Source organism: Balaenoptera physalus (genome assembly GCF_965194825.1).
Source record: "Balaenoptera physalus genome assembly, contig: HAP1_SCAFFOLD_967, whole genome shotgun sequence".
In the NCBI taxonomy this organism is placed as follows: Eukaryota; Metazoa; Chordata; class Mammalia; order Artiodactyla; family Balaenopteridae; genus Balaenoptera; species Balaenoptera physalus.
In genome coordinates, this window is record NW_028125823.1 from 18,835 (window position 1) to 37,176 (window position 18,342).

Sequence of the window (18,342 nt, forward strand, 5' to 3'; positions counted from 1 at the left end):
GTGTGTGTGTGTGTGTGTGTGTGTGCGCGCGTGCACATGTACACACACACACATAAAGTGGGTGGTGTTTAAATAGAAAATGCAAGGAGTTTATAGATCCACTTGGGGAGAATTGAAGTCTTACTATGCTGAGTCTTCCAATCTATGAACACAGTACATGTCTCCATTTATTTGGGTCCTGTTAATTTTTTCTCAGGATGGTTTTGTAATTTGCAGTGTACATATTTATACATATTTGTTAAATCTGTTATTACATTTTCATCTTTTTCGATATTATTGTGGGTTTGAATCAAATTATACTCACCATAAAGCTAATGTTGGTAGAATTTTTATTTGTCATAAGTGATCCATTTATTCTCCACAGAAAATTTTAGTGTTCTTTTTTGTTTTTGTTTTGTTTATTTTGTTTTCTTTATAACATTCCTTTGTGTGGGTTGTTCCTTAGATTTTTTTTTTTTAATTGTCTATGGGCCCTTTAATTCTAACAGCTACTTTTAAAAAATTATGTAATTAATCCCCATCTTTTCTTCAAATATTTTCTTGTCTGTCTTAAATTTTACTTCTTTTGAGTTTCCTGGTTTGTTCTTCTGTGCTTCATTCTGGGTGGTTTCCTCAATCTTGTGTTCTTATTCACTTATATCTTAACTCTGTTTGCTATACAGACAACTTATTGTGTGCTCTACCTCTCCAATTATGTATTCTAAAGCTGATTATTTGCTAATTTATAATTATTGGCTGACTAATTCTAATGTTGCTACAGCTGATGAAATAGATAATCTAGAATACTGTGTTAGACACTGCTCTGTCAACAACATACAGGAAGGAAAGCTATCGTACTGTTCATAGCATCCCCAGAAAGCTGTCTGTAGTAAAGTAGATGAGTCTTTGGGTGGAAGATACATAAAATTGAAGAGGAAATCACAGTTAATTAGATCTCAATTCATAAAACAACTTAAATTCAGAATTTCTCCCTGCACCCCAAAGTTAGACAGTTTATGAGGTGAAACTTACTAAATGGCAGTTGACCATAATTGGACTATAAGGGTGACTGCTAGTTATCACTTTGTCCACACATATTTGTCTCACTTCTAGTATACCTGGGCTATGTTCTGAGTTGGGGGCGAGGTCTGTGGTTTTAAACAATAATGGAGAGGAAGCAAGGGCAGAACTCAACAATTCCTTTCCTATTTTGTCTTCTTACAACTACTGTTTCATTTTTATCTTTGTACATATAAAAAGGTGGCTATTTTACACTTTTATTTCTTCTATATTTAGCTAACTTTTTCATTGTACTTCCTTAATTTTAAGAAAGTGTATTTAGCTATTTTTGTGGGTTTGAATTCGTATTCTTTTTTCCAACTACAAATTTTTAAATATGATTTTATTTCCATTTAATAAAAATTACCTTATTTTTCATTTTATCAGAGCTTCATTATTCAATAAATCCAATAATCTCCACATTGCATTGTAGATCACTCTGATCCAGTATTTTAATTCTACCCTTTTTTTAACCCCACAAATTATCATCTGTGCTATTACTGGTGATTTTATTTTTATTTCAATATAAATATTTACTAATATTTATTACATACTACCTACTCTTTTGCTTACTATTTATTCTCACATCTCCAGAATTCCTTCTGAGTTCATTTCCTTCTTCTTTCTGGATTCTGTCCTTTAGGACTTCCCGAGCATTGTGGAGATATTTGTATTTTTGTACTCTCTCTTTTTTGATCTCCCTGACTCTCTTTCTCCTTTGCCTTTGTTTTTTCTTTCTTGAGAAAACTGATTACTGATTCATTGGTACATAACTCTAGGTTAATCGTTATTTCCTCTCAGGACTGCAAAATATATTTCATCTGTTCTCTGTGATAATTATAGGTTTAATTTTTAAAATATATTTCCACTCATATGTTCTTTTGCTGCAAGTGTGTAACCTGTTTTATAGATATCTTTCACCAATTCTAGACACTTCTTAGCCACTTTCACTTCACATATTGTTGCTCACTTCTATATTTTCTACATTCCCTCCTTCTGTAGTTTGAACTAGATATTTTGGACCTCACTTTGCCCTCTTTTCCTTTTATTCCATTTCTAAACTTTCTTCCCTATTTTCTTTATCTACTTGGCATTCAGTAATTTTTCAGATATATCTTCCAGTTTAACTACTCTCTATTCAGCTATCATTCACCTGAGTTATTTAAACAACTTAAATATTGTCTTATTTTTAAAATCTCCTGGATTATTTTTGATTGTATCTTATTCTTTGAGCAATATTTTAATTATATTTTATCTTTCTGAAAATCCATAATTATTACTCTCAATTCTATAATAATAATTTCATTTTTTATTTCTTTTTCTGCTATCACTTCTTTTGTGTTGTTTCTCTCTGTGTTGCTGACTTTCACTGGAGAACTTACATTTGCTTGAATTTACTTTGTGAAAGCTTGGAAAAAACTAAGTAAGGATGTTGTTTTTGCCCTAGTTTGAATTTGAAGTTGCTTCTTTATAACTAAAGTGTTCTACTCATCTCTGTTCACTGATTTATGGTTCCTAATATAGACTAGTTTTTCTCTCCCACCTCATCTTCATTGCCACTTATAATATTGATATTTGCATTTTCTTCAAAATTAACACCACATGTTTTAGCTCACCTTTTATTTCTTACCAGATTTGCAATAAGGCAACATTATGTACTATTTAGGACTTAGTGTTCAAAAGCAGAATATTTTATCAAAGTATCTGTTCTGCCAGATATAGTACCAAACCCATTTAATTATCTTTGTATGTGGCCAACTGCCTACTAGCAAACAAAATATGTTAGATAATATTAGGAGTGATTAGGATTAGTATTAGTGTGATTACCATATATAAAAAGATCTACATATTTATTTGAAGCAATATAAATTCTGATATTTTAAAAATTTTTCCTGTAAAATAAAACACCACTTATCATTAAAAAAATCACTAATTCAAACATAAGCTAATGAAATATTTTCAACTTTTTAGAACTCATACAATCGGATTTTAAAGCAGCACTTAATTTTTAATGTACACTCTTCCAAAGAAATGTGTTAGTTTGTACTTATTTGTATGTTTTGTTCATCTAGCGTGTATTGTAATGTATTCTAAAAGTGTGTCCTTAGAATCTCAGATTAGTTTATAAATTTATCAATAGAAAGGACATATTTCTTTCCAAATTTGGAATTACCTTATGGTATGTAGCATTCAATTTGGTAAAAAAAAAAAAAAAAAAAATGTAATTTTGCAATTCTTTTTCATTTTAATCATTTGAAATTTGGTTATTAAAATATGCAATATTTGGTGGCAGACATAAGCAAAGTAGCTGGGAATCATAAAATCTCAACTTCACAATTCAAAAAAAATAGAAAAATAGGCAAAATTCTCAGAAAAATTATGAAAAGGTAAAGAGTATATGTTAGTGAATTTTTCTACAGTAGCAAGTAATTCCCCCCAAATCCCATATCTTACAAGAAACATCCATACATTGTTCTCATTATATGCCAAGGTTGTGTACTACCTGTTGTAGCATTTTCTACTGTTTTGACCTTCCAGGATAGAAGTTAAAGTGATCCCCTACTTGAGATGTATCATTCTTTTTGTAGAGGAAAAGAGCATGAAAGCTGGCAAAATTTGCAATAAGTTAAACCTTTAGTTCAGAATTGTCCCATGGCATGCCTACTCAAAGCTCTTTGGTCAAAGCAAGTCACATGCCCAAGGCCCTACCTCAAAGAACATGTTTTCAAATTGCAATAGATAAGGAGATATAATCCTACTTCACAAAAGAGACGAGCAAGTATTGGATAAAATATAAATACTGACTGTAATAAGAGAAAACACACACAAAAAAACCAAGAATAGATTTGTTTGTACTACTTTTAAAAGAATAGGTATAGTAACTCTGTTTGTGATGAGAATGCTTGAGATCTTCTCTCAGCAAATTTGAAGTATACAATACAGTATTATTAACTATAATTACCATGCTGTACCTTGGAGCCCCAGAACTTTTTAATCTTATAACTGAAATTTGTACCTATTGTCAATTATGCCTCAATAAAACTGAAAAAGAAAGAAAAAAAAGGAATATATGCAGTTCTATAGCTGAACAATAATGCTATGTTTTCTTTTATAAACTATATTTATTTAATTGAAAGGATATGTATGTCACGCAGCCTCTACTCCATCCTCCATAGAAAAGGCTTTTGTTAAAGACTACTATAATTATTTAAATTCTGTTACCTAGAATTTAAGTGCGTGATTTGAACATTTACAGAATGTAGATCTTATAGGACTAAATTATTTTTAGTTAACGTAAGATGACTGGCACATAAAAGTGAAATGAAAGAAATCTATTTAACTTTGTTTTGTTTCCTAAGTCTAGGAATGTTTGAATTCCATAGCTTTCCCATGGAGAGAGATGACAACTGTCATCCCCTAGTATTGAAATTTGTAGCTTATGCTTTGTGTCTTTTTTCCTTCAAGATCCTGTCATGGTAGATCAGTAGAGTTATCAGCTTTCATTGTGCAAGAATATATAAAAATAACAGAGGGATAGCTAATAGTAAACTGTTTCAATATTTTCCAAATTTGAAACAATAACCATATGATATTGTTAGTATTACTTTGTTAACCTAATATGTCAAAAAGCTACACATTGTATCTATACAGAAATGTGGGACTCAGACTAACTAAATTCAGGTCAGTGATAACACAATTATAAACTAATTTCTAAAATTTAATTTTAGAAATTAAATTTTAGAAACTAAAAATTTCTAGAAAAATATAAAAATTTTTAGAAATTAAATTTTACTAATTTATGTATATAAAAAATTATAATGTACAAATTATTCTTCATAGCAAACAGTGGTTTTTCAAGAATTTTGTTAAGTTCAGCAGAAAATCTAGAATTAAAATATTCATTTATAATAAATAACCAAATTTCAAACTCCAAAACTACGGTTTTGGTGGCATTGCTGATGATTTCACTGTTTCCTTTATGTCATTCTATTTACTGTTTCTAGATCTTGCTCACAATTCTATGGGAAGAGCTATATATATTCCTCAGAATTACATGTTTTAAATAATACTCCGAAAGGATATTTATTAGTGTTTCAACAATATCATGGTCATGAAAATTCTCAGGTCTCTTGCTGTGGGTTCACACTTCTGGAAGCATTACCATACCCATGTCTAGGATGTGCTTCCCAGACTGCCCACCAATCAATGACTGAGGATGGTAGATACAGCAGAGCCAAGACACGCCTGACTCTAAAAAGCATGGTTTGAGATTTCCCATGGACCTGGCCAAAGCTTCCTCAAATCTAAACTACAGTCTGAGCCACATCCTGCCCAACTCCCCTTATTTCTCTGTCTCATTTTAAGGGTTACATCCCTGCATGAAAGACTGGAGCCTCTCCTTGCCTGCTCCTGCCTCTTCGCCTTTATCTTTTGCAGGTATCTCCTCAATAAAACCACATTTAATTCCCTTTAGAAGAGCTTAACTGACTTAGGTAGCAGGAAATGGTTCAAGAAAAAGGTGGTAGATTATTCTTGGGTTACTTACTGCCTGGCAAGCTAGGGAAATGTCATTTTGTGTGGTAAGTGGGCTATGGATTGTCTCCAGTATAAGATGGAGTCCCAAATGCTCATGATTTCACTTGTGGTGACTGGAGAAAATGGTCCAGTGAAGAGGACTGCCATTACACTTACAGTGATTCAGGCTTTTGAAAGATTTGGGGGACAATACTGCCTTTAAGGAATGAGGAGTTGACTGGTTTTTGATGACCTGTATTGATGTCCAGCAGAGAGATTATAAGAAACTAGGGCCATTGTTGGTAAAATCTAGGATGCTGAATTGGGGGACGGGGACATCTGGATAGACTCTCTAGACAGATGATCCTGAAGAAGTTGTCTGTGCTGGAGCCCTGGAATCCTCAGAGTTCACAGAGGTGACTCACCAAGTCCTTCCTAGTGAAAGCTAACAGTTTATGCCTGACAGAGAACACTGTAGTAGCCTCTCTCACAAGGGCAACAGGTGAACACCTTTCCTCGAGAGATTCATTTCTTCTCCCGTGGGTCACAGGCTGGGAATTAACATTAAATTGCAACCTAATCCAACTGGAATGTGTTGATAAGAAAGAGCATACACACTTATAGAGGAGATATAAGAATTAGCTTATATTAGCAGGAGTTCAAGGAATGACCCAGGGATTGCACTTTGGGGGTACTTGCTGAGTAGGCCAGAATATAAGACTGCATAAGCAAGAATTCTCAGGACATGAGGATTTAACACTCAGGCAAGGGCCCCAGAAAATAGAGCTATCTCAACACTCTAGAAGAATGAAGAAAGAAATGTCCCATGTTGAGCAACAGACATAGCTGAGTTGCCATGACAGAATAAAGAGGCTACAGGAAGAGAGAAAGCTGGATAGAATAAATTACGTGAGTCCAGAAAACCTACCAGAGGAGAGGTTTTCAGGAGGAGCCAGAATACATACCATTCGCCAGGGCCATCCAAACTGCATTGATGAGCGGCATCGGCAACACAACAGGTTAAGTGGTAGCGCTCTTCCGTAAGGCTGAGTTGATGACGAGGGAGGCAGTAACAAACTTGGAATTGTTAATCTATGGATCTCAAAATAACAGGAGTGACCTCCAATGTCAGAAAAGCAGCTAAGGTTCATGTGACCTAAAGGTGGTGGTAAAGATAGTGAGCATCGTGTTCCAAAGGGCAAAAGAGACAGGCAGCCAGCTTGGGTGCTGTTAACGTCTTACAGCAAGAAAATGGCACGCATGGCGGAGCAGAAAGAGAACCGTAGTCACTCCAGTAAAAAGTCATAATTCTCTACTCAGTTTCTGGAACTGTGTCTATTTGAAGATCCATAGCTCATTTATTGGTGAAGAGCCAGATAGCTAGAACAAAGGGTTTTTTGCAACAATGCAGTCAGTACATATGACAAGGATTTCTTCAGTTCTTCCGCAGAGAGACATATGGCCTTTTCCTTAGGTGACAGTAAATTAAGGAGAGAGCTACAGTTTGATTCTGAAGGCTGTCTGCTGGCAGAATTCCCTTAAGAGGCTAATTAGCTATGGCCCACCCATATTATAGAGGGTAATCCGTTTTACTCAAAGTTTACCGATTTAAATGTTAATCTCATCTAAAAAATACCCTCACAGAAACATCTAGAATAATATTTGACCAAATATCTGGTTGCCGTGGCCTAACTAAATTGATACAGAAAAGTAACTATTCCTTTATGTAATATTTTTTCTGTCTTCATTTTCTCCTTCCTCTTCTCTCTGTTCTCTTCTTTCTCCTTCTCCTTCTTCTTAATATCCTTATGCCTTTGTTTGTGTAGAAAGGAGATTAAGAGGTAATAACCAAGAAAGATACATGCAAACACTAATCAACTGCATTCTTATGGTAACCTATAAAGATCAAACTGTGAGAAATCATGATTATTATAAAATAGTGTTATTAATCATGACACAGAAGTTTTGTGTGAAATGAATATTTTGATTTTATATTTTTCACATGCTGATTCTTAATTTACTTCCCAATTAACTTACAAAGTTTTTCAGTTTTTGACGGCAACGATGATTTTTTAAAAAAAAAGTGTTACTCATAGTTTTCCTGACAGCAATATGCAAGAAAAATGCTATGTTTGATAAGTCTGAAACTTACTTAAAAGATTGCAGTCTTTACTTCTGTGTTCTCTGTTAAATGTCAGCTATGTTTGGCCATTTACTTAGAGCTAAAATGAGTAGTCAGTTAACCTGATAAGATATAATTCACAGTGCATTTTTCAAGATGATCTGAGGGAGAGTCAGGTGAGGTCCCCAAAGCAAGTTGTGCATTCCATTCCTGTTGTTTCATATACTGAGAACTGTTGTTTCGTGAAGAAAAATTCAATCTACGCTTTTTATTATTTATTTTTCTTGTTATGTAAAGACATGCAATAATATTTAGAAAGGGCTAATTTCTACTTCATGCACTTTGGAAAAGAAGAAGTATGGAATGACAAAACCCTAAACTTTTAGCTAGTTGGCATAACTTACTGATGGGAAAATCTTGATACATTCATTTAACTAAGAAGTATTTTTTGTGTATACTATATCAGGTCAGGCACTGTACTATACAATGAAATTATGGTAAATATAAGGTACATTGTGTGCTTCCTCTTAAAGCTTGTAGACTATGGAAAAGAGATAGAAATAAAAATGTCAAAACCATTATTATAGAATGGGAAGTACGGGGTGTTATTCCCTGGGCCCCTAATGAAGAGTCAGGGAGTTTGATTTATTCAAGTATAATGGAATATTTAGAAGACAGGAAAAAAATATTCCTGTATCAATTGGTAGAGAAGTCACTAGTATTTTTGTGTCTGGGAGAAAATGCAAACTATCTTTTGGATTACCATTCTTTTTCAGACTTTTCCATGGCCTGGACCCTTCTCAGTGATGCTGGCTTAAAGGGATTAGGGATCTTTTTGCCCCAGGAAAAGTTACAACAGTGGTGGCAATAGCTAGAACAGATAGTGTTACATCCTGTTGCAGATACTCCTTGAGAGGAGGGGATGATGTTATCACAGATTATGAACCTGGTATCTTCTCTTTGGACGAAAAACATGATTAGAACCTCTTTCTAGATTGTCCAGAATGAAGTCCACTCACATTAAAGGCTCCAAAGACCTCAGAGGGGAACTCACGAGGAAGCAAGAGGGCATCTTTATATGAGATCCAGAAATACCTCCAGGACCTGTTGGTTTGTCTAGATTATTCCTCTGTGGTTATGTTTTGAGTCTTTGCAGCACCAGCCACCCAGGCACAGTGGCAGACCCCCAAAACAGAGACTGGATGTGACTGTGCATAAGAGTTCTAGCCTTGGACAATAAGCGTGAGCCTTTGTGGGACCCTAGAGAATCTTTCCAGGAATATGACTCACTAGATGAATCATCAAAATAGAGACCAAGATTCACGAGAGTGTGCTAGACATTTTTTTTCCAGTTAAGGTTTATTGGAACTCTGTGGTCTAATTTACAATGCTCCAATCTTCCAGCAGTCAAGGAAAATTTTTGCAACTGATATTTTTGTAATTTGGAGCTTCCGGCAAAGGGAGGCAGCTTCCATCCAGACGTGCCCCTTGGGGTTTTGGACTCCCTGGGGTTTTAATGACCCTGACATAACTAGTAGGTACGCTGCTTTTATTTTTTGTTTTGTTTCTGTTGTTTTGGTTGTTGTTTTGTTTTGAAGACAAGGTGTTAGAAACCACAAACACTTTTTTGTTTAATTTTTGTTGAAAGAGGGTAAGATTTAACTGGGTTGGAGATATACACTATCCATTGGGGTGGGAAAAATTACTTTAAAGTTTTTTAATATAATATATATATATATATATATATGTATAGATATATAGACACATACATACTACTGTATTTGAGGGAGATCTGATTATTGTTATAGTAACCTCTAAATACCTGATCAAGTATTTCAAAATGATTTGCTCAGTGGTCTGTTTAAAATTGTAATTTGAGTTTTTCTTTATAATGAAAATTCCCTGTAAATATTTCCTCTATGTCTGTATTTAGAAAGTGTTATTTTTGAAAATTAATTATACACGAGTAGACCTGTATGTTTATGTTACCTGAAAGATTGATTATAGTAGGTCTATCTATACATTAGACTAAGCATTGAGGGGATGAATATCCTTGTCTGAAGTTTCCAAATCACGTCAAAGAAATAGAGCAAAAAATATATATGTAATTAACAATGATACAAAAATATTGGTCACTTTTTACATTTCATAAAGAATCATGGCTACAGATGATTTTAAAGTATTATTACTATTTTTAATTTCAGGCAGTTTTTATTTTATTGGAGTATAGTTAATTTACAGTGTTGTGTGAGTTACAAGGGTAGCAAAGTAACATTTTTTTTGTAATACAGTTTATTACAAAATATTGAGTATCGTTCTTTGTACTATACATAGGTCCTTGTTGTTTATCTATTTTATATATAGTAGTATGTATATGTTACTCCCAACTTCATAATTTATTCCTGCCCCCCACATTTCCCCTTTGGTAACCATAAGTTTGTTTTCCCCTTTGGTAACCATAAGTTTGTTTTCTTTATCTGTGAGTTGGTTTCTGTTTGGTAAATCAGTTCATGTGTATCATTTTTTCTTTTTTTAAGTTCCACACTCTAGTGATATCATATGGTATTTGTCTTTCTCTGTCTGACTTAACTTCACTTAGTATGATTAACTCTACTTCCATCCATGTTGCTGAAAATGGCATTATTTCATCTTTTTCATGTCTGAGTAGTGTTCCATTTTATATATTTTTATATATATACATATATATATATACCACATCTTCTTTGTCCCTTCATCTGTCGATAGATATTCAGGCTGCTTCCATGTCCTGGCTATTGTAAATAGTGCTGCAGTGAACACTGGGGTGCATGCATCTTTTTGAATTATGGTTTTCTCCAGATATGTGCCCAGAAGTGGGATTGCTGGATCATATGGTAGTTCTATTTTTAGTTGTTTAAGGAACCTCCATACTGTTCTGCATAGTGGCTGTACCATTTTACATTCCCACCAACCGTGTAAGAGGGTTCCCTTTTCTCCACACCCTCTCCAGCATTTATTGTTTGTAGACCTTTTGATTATGGCCATTCTCACTGGTGCGAGGTGGTTCCTCATTGTAGTTTTGATTTACCTTTCTCTAATAATTAGCGATTTGAGCATCTTTTCATGTGCCTGTTGGCCATCTCTATGTCTTCTAGGGAGAAATGTCTATTTAGATCTTCTGCAATTTTTTTCATTGAGTTTTTCTTTTTATATTGAGCTGTGTGAGCTGTTTGTATATTTTAGAGTTTAATCCCTCATGGGTTACATCGTTTGCAAATATTTTCTCCCATTCTGTAGGCTCTTTTCGTTTTGTTTATGGTTTCCTTTGCTGTGCAAAAGATTTTCAGTTTAACTAAGTCCCATTTGTTTACTTTTGTTTCTATTTTCATTGCTCTAGGAGGTGGTTCCAAAAAGATTTTGCTACAATTTATGTCAAAGTGTCTTCTGCCTATGTTTTCCTCTAGGAGTTTTATAGTATCCATTCTTACATTTAGGTCTTTAACTCATTTTAAGATTATTTTTGCATATGATGTTAAAGAATGTTCAATTTCATTCTTTTACATGTAGCTGTCCAGTTTTCCCAGCACCACTTATTGAAGAGGCTGTCTTTTCTCTACTGCATATTCTTGCCTTTGTTGTCATAGATTAATTGACCATAGGTGGCTGGGTCTACTTCGGGGCTCTCTTTCCTGTTCCATTGATCTATATTTCTGTTTTGTGCCAGTACCATGTTGTTTTCATGACTGTAACGTTGTAGTATGGTCTGAAGTCAGGAAGTCTGTTACCTCCAGCTCCGTTTTTCTTTCTTAAAGTTGGTGTGGCTAATAGGGGTCTTTGTGTTTTCATACAAATTAAAAAATTTTTTGTTCTAGTTCTGTGAAAAATGCCATTGGTCATTTGATAGGGATTGCGTCGAATCTGTGGATTGTCTTGGGTTATATGATCATTTTAACAATATTGATTCTTCCAGTCCAAGAACATGGTATATCATTCCAACTGTTTGTGTCATGTTTAATTTCTTTAATCAGCATCTTATGGTGTTCAGAGTACAGTTCTTTTGTCTCCTTAGGTAAGTTTGTTCTTAGGTATTTCATTTCTTTTGATGTGATGGTAAATAGGATTGTTTCCTTAATTTTTCTTTCTGATCTTTTGTTGGCTTTAAGTGGGCTTTAAGGCTTCAGTTCCCCCCTATACTCCTGGTCTAACCACACACCTGGGGGGGCCTTCAGGCAGATTTTTTTAAAGCTATTTGAATGTATATTCAAGGGCAGCAACAAATCTCTCATCCTTGGATTTAATACATCTTTTTATTGCATTATAGATGAATTTACTTTACAAGATAGTTACTTACCTTTGCTGTGATAGATTCACCAGTTCTTTTATAATAAGTTTGGTTCAGCTCAGCATCTAAATTCTACAAAATTAGTCTTGCTCATGTCCATTTAGATGAGCGCCTGATTAAAGTACAATGGCAGTCTGACTTCTTAATATAAACCTTTACATTTTTTTATAGGAAAGTTTTACACAGTTTAACACAATAAAATTTGATGCCATTCAAACACTATATATTTGTCTTAGTTTATGTTTTCATTATGATGTGCTTGAGTTCTAAGGTTTGTGTAAGTGTATAAAGATTTCTAGTAGCATTTTCCCCAGAATAGTATTTTAATTTTTATAAGGAACTTGAAAATTAATAGTTAGTATATGAGGAGAAACATGTGAAGAATAAAGAGGTGAATAAAGATGAAAAATTAAAAATTGAGGATAATAATGAGGATGTGAACTAAAACACTGGCTGCATTGTCTTCTATGAATAATTTTCCAGACTTTACTGAGTATATCCATGTTTTCTCATTCTTCTCAAACATTGGAAGGGCTTTCTTTCTTTTAAATCTCTCAGTAATTATTCTTGTTATCCTCTACTAGTGACTTATGAAAGAAATTTCTCCTGCCGTTACTTGATTTTCTCTGTTTCCTTAATCTCTTCCTGTGTATTGGATCATCACATCAACATTCAAATATGCTCTAGAATCTCTTACCTCAAATAGAAAAAAAAAAAAAAGACAGTAAAAATATTAGTTAGATCTCTGAAATAAATGTCTGGTCCAGAAAATAACTTAATGATATGAATTCTGGCACAGGCATCACCTTCTTAAGTCCAGGGAAATGTCTTTCTTTTATTTTTTCCTCCTCTAACACATTACTGTGCATTGTCTTATTGGGACAAGCTACTAAATCTCTCCAACCCTTCAACGTGTCATTGAATTCATATTCTGCAACTTCCTGTCCCAATAATGTTAATCTCACCATTTCTTTTATCCCTTGTTTGATTATCTAGAAAGTAAAGATAATATCTGTAGCAGACATAAGTGGTTGCCTACCTCACTTTCAATCTCCCTACTTGGTTATTTTCTTCATGTTTTTAATTCTCTCCCATAGGACTCACTGTTAAATCCTGCGTACTCTAAGCTGATCATTAAAATCTTATTCTCTTTGCCAGTGATAGATGTAGGGATGATTATGAAACTTTGATCCTACCCTAAAGATAAAAAATATATTTTAATCATGGTTAAATTTGTATTCATCTTCATTTACATTTGGAGAAGTCTGCTGGAAAGAGTCTGGGGAAAGTTTCCCCTTTAAAAAAGAAAACTCACGCAAGAAGAGTTACCCACATTTTCTACTACACGTTCTCATGCTTACACACAGAGTCATAACCATTTTACTCTCATGAAGGGAGGAAGGCTGAGAACAAAGGTGCTGAGGAGGGCAGGTCAGAAAATAACGAAAAGAGCTGGGTTCTTGATGACATCATTCAGCCATTGAATTAAACAACCCTGGGGGTGCCTGACCTTTAGAGTCTTTGCTATATGAGGTAATAAATTTTTCTTACTGAATTGGGATTTTCTATTTTTTTCAGGCAAAAGAATCTTATATAGTGCAGTACTTACCCACAAGTCTGGTGAGATGATTTAATAAGTTAATTCACATATACCACATAGCAGAGAGCTTGGGACATAAAATACTTAAAAATGGAAATTATTACAATTGAATTTTCCCCTCTTCCTCTCCTTCTTCTCCTTCTTCTTCTCATAGTATTAGTATTAGTAATAATTAGTACTGTTTTATTTTACGATTTCATGCGGTCTAAGTAAATTTAATTTCCCCAATAGCAGTACCATGCATCTTTATGAAAGAAAACAAGAAACACTATCAAGCAATTAGATAAACACATAACATTTTCTGTAGTTTAAGAATCATCTTTTGGCTTACAAGATTTTCAAATGTAGGGGATTTTAAATGCCTCCTCCGTTCTTCATTACCTGCTGAGTTATCCATGACCTAAATATATGCCTCATCCTTATATTTTTACCATTAGACTCATATGCCTCCTTCAGGGGTGATGCATTCTACTCAATAATGACAGATAATGATATAAAATTTAAGCAAATAGTAATGTTATAAATGGACCTTAATCATTTCAAATCTTATGTTTCTCACTCAGAAAGGACCAAGCTTTCCAAAATAGTAGTGGACCAGATGGAAGAAATGTAATATTCAAAGGCAAATCTATATACGTTACTTCAGATATATCAAGTAAAGGTAAAAATGGATATTTGTTTCTGAAGAGAGATGAAACACCTTGCTAATTTTCATTAAGTACTTAGTCTTAATGAATTTCACTTAAATCATACGTAATTTTTAAATAGATCTTTATTGGAGTATAATTGCTTCACAATACTGTGTTAGTTTCTGCTGTACAACAAAGTGAATCAGCCATATGCATACATATATCCCCATATCCCTCTTGAGCCTCCCTCCCATCCTCCCTATCCCACCCCTCTAGGTCATCGCAAAGCACCTAGCTGATCTCCCTGTGCTGTGCTGCTTCTTCCCACTAGCAAACTGTTTTACATTTGGTAGTGTATGTATGTCAATGCTACTCTCAGTTCGCCCCAGCTTTCCCTTCCACCCCAATATCCTCAAGTCCATTCTCTATGTCTACATCTTTATTCCTGCCCTGCCACTAGGTTCATCAGTACCATTTTTTTTTTTTTTTTAGATTGCATATATGGAATCTATTCCATATATGCGTTAGCATACGTATTTGTTTTTCTTTTTCTGACTTACTTCACTCTGTATGACAGACTCTAGGTCCATCCACCTCACTACAAATAACTCAGTTTCGTTTCTTTTTATGACTGAGTAATATTTCATTGTCTATAGGTGCCACATCTTCTTTATCCATCTAGGTTAGTTCTATGTCCTGGTTATTGTAAATAGTGCTGCAGTGAACACTGTGGTACATGTCTCTTTTTTGAATTATGCTTTTCTCAGGGTATATGCCCAGTAGTGGGATTGCTGGGTCATATGGTAGTTCTATTTTTAGTTTTTTAAGGAACCTCCACACTGTTCTCCATAGTTGTATCAACTTACATTCCCACCAAAAGTGCAGGAGGGTTCCCTTTTCAGCACACCCTTTCCAGCATTTATTGTTTCTAGATTTTTTGATAATGGCCATTCTGACCGGTGTGAGGTATCACCTCACTGTAAGTTTTGACTTGCATTTCTCTAATAATTAGTGATGTTGAGCATCTTTTCGTGTGCCTCTTGGCCATCTGTATGTCTTCTGGGACCTAATTAAACTTAAAAGCTTTTGCACAGCAAAGGAAACCATAAATAAGATGAAAAGACAACCCTCAGAATGGGAGAAAATATTTGCCAATGAAACAATAGATAAAGGATCAATCTCCTAAATATACAAACAGCCCGTGCAGCTCAATATCAAAAAAAACAAACAATCCAATTAAAAAATGGGCGGAAGACGTAAATAGACATTTCACCAAAGACATAAGTAATTTTTTGATTGACTTGAATGCCAGCTTTATATTCAGAGTGGTCAAGTTCAAATAATTTTGGGGAGAACTGAGCACACATGCAACAAAATGTGAGGACATTAATCGAAATTTAAGGACTATAAACTTTCCAAATAACTCTAACAGAAAATCAGTGAAAAAATTTAAGCAATATATAATAGTGACATAACTGTTGCTTCAGTCTTCTTGTAAATTAAATAGAAATAACACCGATAAGTAAATTTTCTTATATGGGTTTAATAAAAAATGGTTCTTGAAAACTAAAAAAGAGAAAAATTAAGTACATAATTACATTGGAGTCAAAGTACATTTTATTGTTGTTGTTGTGATAACAGTTGCTAATTTTCAACAATACAGGAATTGTTGCCTAACTATAGTTTTCTTTGTTCCAAATAGATTTTTCAAAGTAAAAATATGACATAAATTTTGCCCATAAGATGATTAGACAAAACTGGCATTGGGATGGAAAGTCATGTGTTTCAAGACCCTTCACACCAAGAGATATTTAGGCATTATTACTTAGATTAATTGAGCTTTTATTAAAGCTAATTTTCTAGTATTCACACTTCAAAATACAGATGGAAATAAAATATATAGTTCTCAATTTGGCAGGAGTGTACTATACAATTTATAATAAAGTTGATTTATATTAATTGCTAGAAAATTTATGGGCAACAGATTTATTTTAATGGAGTCATTTATGGTCCTAATTTGTTTTATTGATATTAGGATCCGGACATCTTGCTGTTTTAAAAAGATACTCAAGCACAGGGAGATCAGCTCCGTGCTTTGTGACCACCTAGAGGGGTGGGATAGGGACGGGGGAAGGGAGAGGCAAGAGGGAGGGCATCTGGGGCTATATGTATATGTATAGCTGATTCACTTTGATATACAGCAGAAACTAACACAACACTGTAAAGGAATTATACTCCAATAAAGATGTTAAAAAAAAAAAGTTAACAAACAGCAAATTAAAAATGGATGATATTTTTAATCCATTTACAATTAATTAAATAGTACATTTTGTTTCCTTTTCTTTTTTCTCCTTATGATTGTTGTGTTTCATTGTCGCCCCTATGTCCTTATGCTAATAACTAAAGTTGGTTTCTGCTAAATACAGTATTGAAAATCAAGAAGGAAATACACTATTCTCTTATTCTCCTTTAATTTGAAAATATGTGTATTGGCACCACTATACTGCTTTCAGTTAACGTTAATTTGTGTGTACTTTACATTTTTTTATCAGTCTTGCTAAGGGTTTCTCTTAGTTTCCTGTTGCTGCTGTAACAAATTAACACAATCTTAGTGACTTAAAACACCACAAATTTATTATTTTACAGTTCTGGAGATCACAGTTCAAAATAGGTCTAACTAAGCTACAGTTAAAATGTTTACAGGACCCCATGCCTTCTGCACATTCTGGGAATCCAGTTTCTTGCCTTTCTCAGCTTCTAGAGGCTCTCCCCAATCCTCAGCTACTGGCCCCCTTCCATACTTACAGCCTGAAATGAAATCATTCTCACTTTGCTTCCACTGTCACATCTCCTTTTCTGACTCCGACACTTCTGCTTCCCTCGTCTACTCTTTTTCAAAATAAGGACCTTTGTGATTACACTGGCTCACCAGGGTAATTCAGGAAACGCTATGGAGATCCTGACTTAACTGCATCTGCAATGTCTCTTTGCCATGTAAGGGAACATATTCCCAGGTTCTGGGAAATAACACTTATACAGCTTGGGAGGGGGTATTATTCTACTACTACAGAGTTTATCAATTTTATTAAACTTTCAAAGATTAACGCTTATGGCTTTGTTATTTTTCTCTATTTTATATCTTTGATCTTTGTTCTCATCATTCTACTTTTTATCCTTCTTCTTCCTCTGGGTTTTAAATTTTCCCTTTTCCTTTTTAGAATCTTGAGATGGAGGCTTAGCTGATTGATTTTTTTAAACTTTCATATTTAAATGATAAAGTATATCCAAAGACTGTTTTGCCTCCATCATATAAGTTTTGATAAGGTACATTTCTATTTCCATACTGTCAATAATATATTTTAAATTCCCATTGCATTTTTTTAAACAAGTGTTCATTTAGACACGTACTGCTAATTCTCAAACACATAAGATTATCTCATTATTCTTCGTGAAAGCATTTATTCATTTATGTATGTTCACAGAACATATGATCCTTTGTGACTTATTGAGACTTGTTTTATAGCCCCAAAGACTATGTATTTTAGCTGCCAGATGTAGTATTCTATAAATTTCTGTTAGGTAAGTTAGATAATAATATAGTTTAAAACTTTTATATCTAGAAGAGATACAGCAGAGGAGAAGGGGTTGAGAGGTGGGCAAAATGGGTAAAAGGGATCGACTCTGTGGTGATGGATGATAACTACACTTTTGATGATGATCCCGTTGTGTATTGAATTACAGTGTTGCACACCGGAAACTTTTATAATGGTATACATCAATTTTACTTCAATAAAAAATAAAGCTTTTATAGCATTACTGATTTTTTTGTTTTTAATTATGAGAAAATCCTATTTGAAATAGCTGTGGTTCATTGTATATTTTTCTGTAACTCCTGTTAATTCTGTCAGTGTTTTAACTGTATGTTGCTTTGTGTTATTACTGGTTATTTTCTAAATTCAGCTTTTTAATCTTTAACTTTTCAAAGTGACTTAAATTATGCCAATTAGCCATTATTGTAAGTAAAATACCATGTATTGTTGTTTTGTCCTTTGTACTTTAGTTGTCACTCATTCTCCTTCTATTATGTGTTATGTATCCACAGTGTAGTTTTTTCTTT

The 18,342-nt window shown here is 33.9% G+C and overlaps 1 long non-coding RNA gene across 7 annotated transcripts in view; it reads left to right on the top strand.

The window, feature by feature from the left end:
- LOC309653710 overlaps positions 1–18,342 on the top strand; it is a 249,284-nt gene that overhangs the window by 18,823 nt on the left and 212,119 nt on the right. The window lies entirely within an intron of this gene.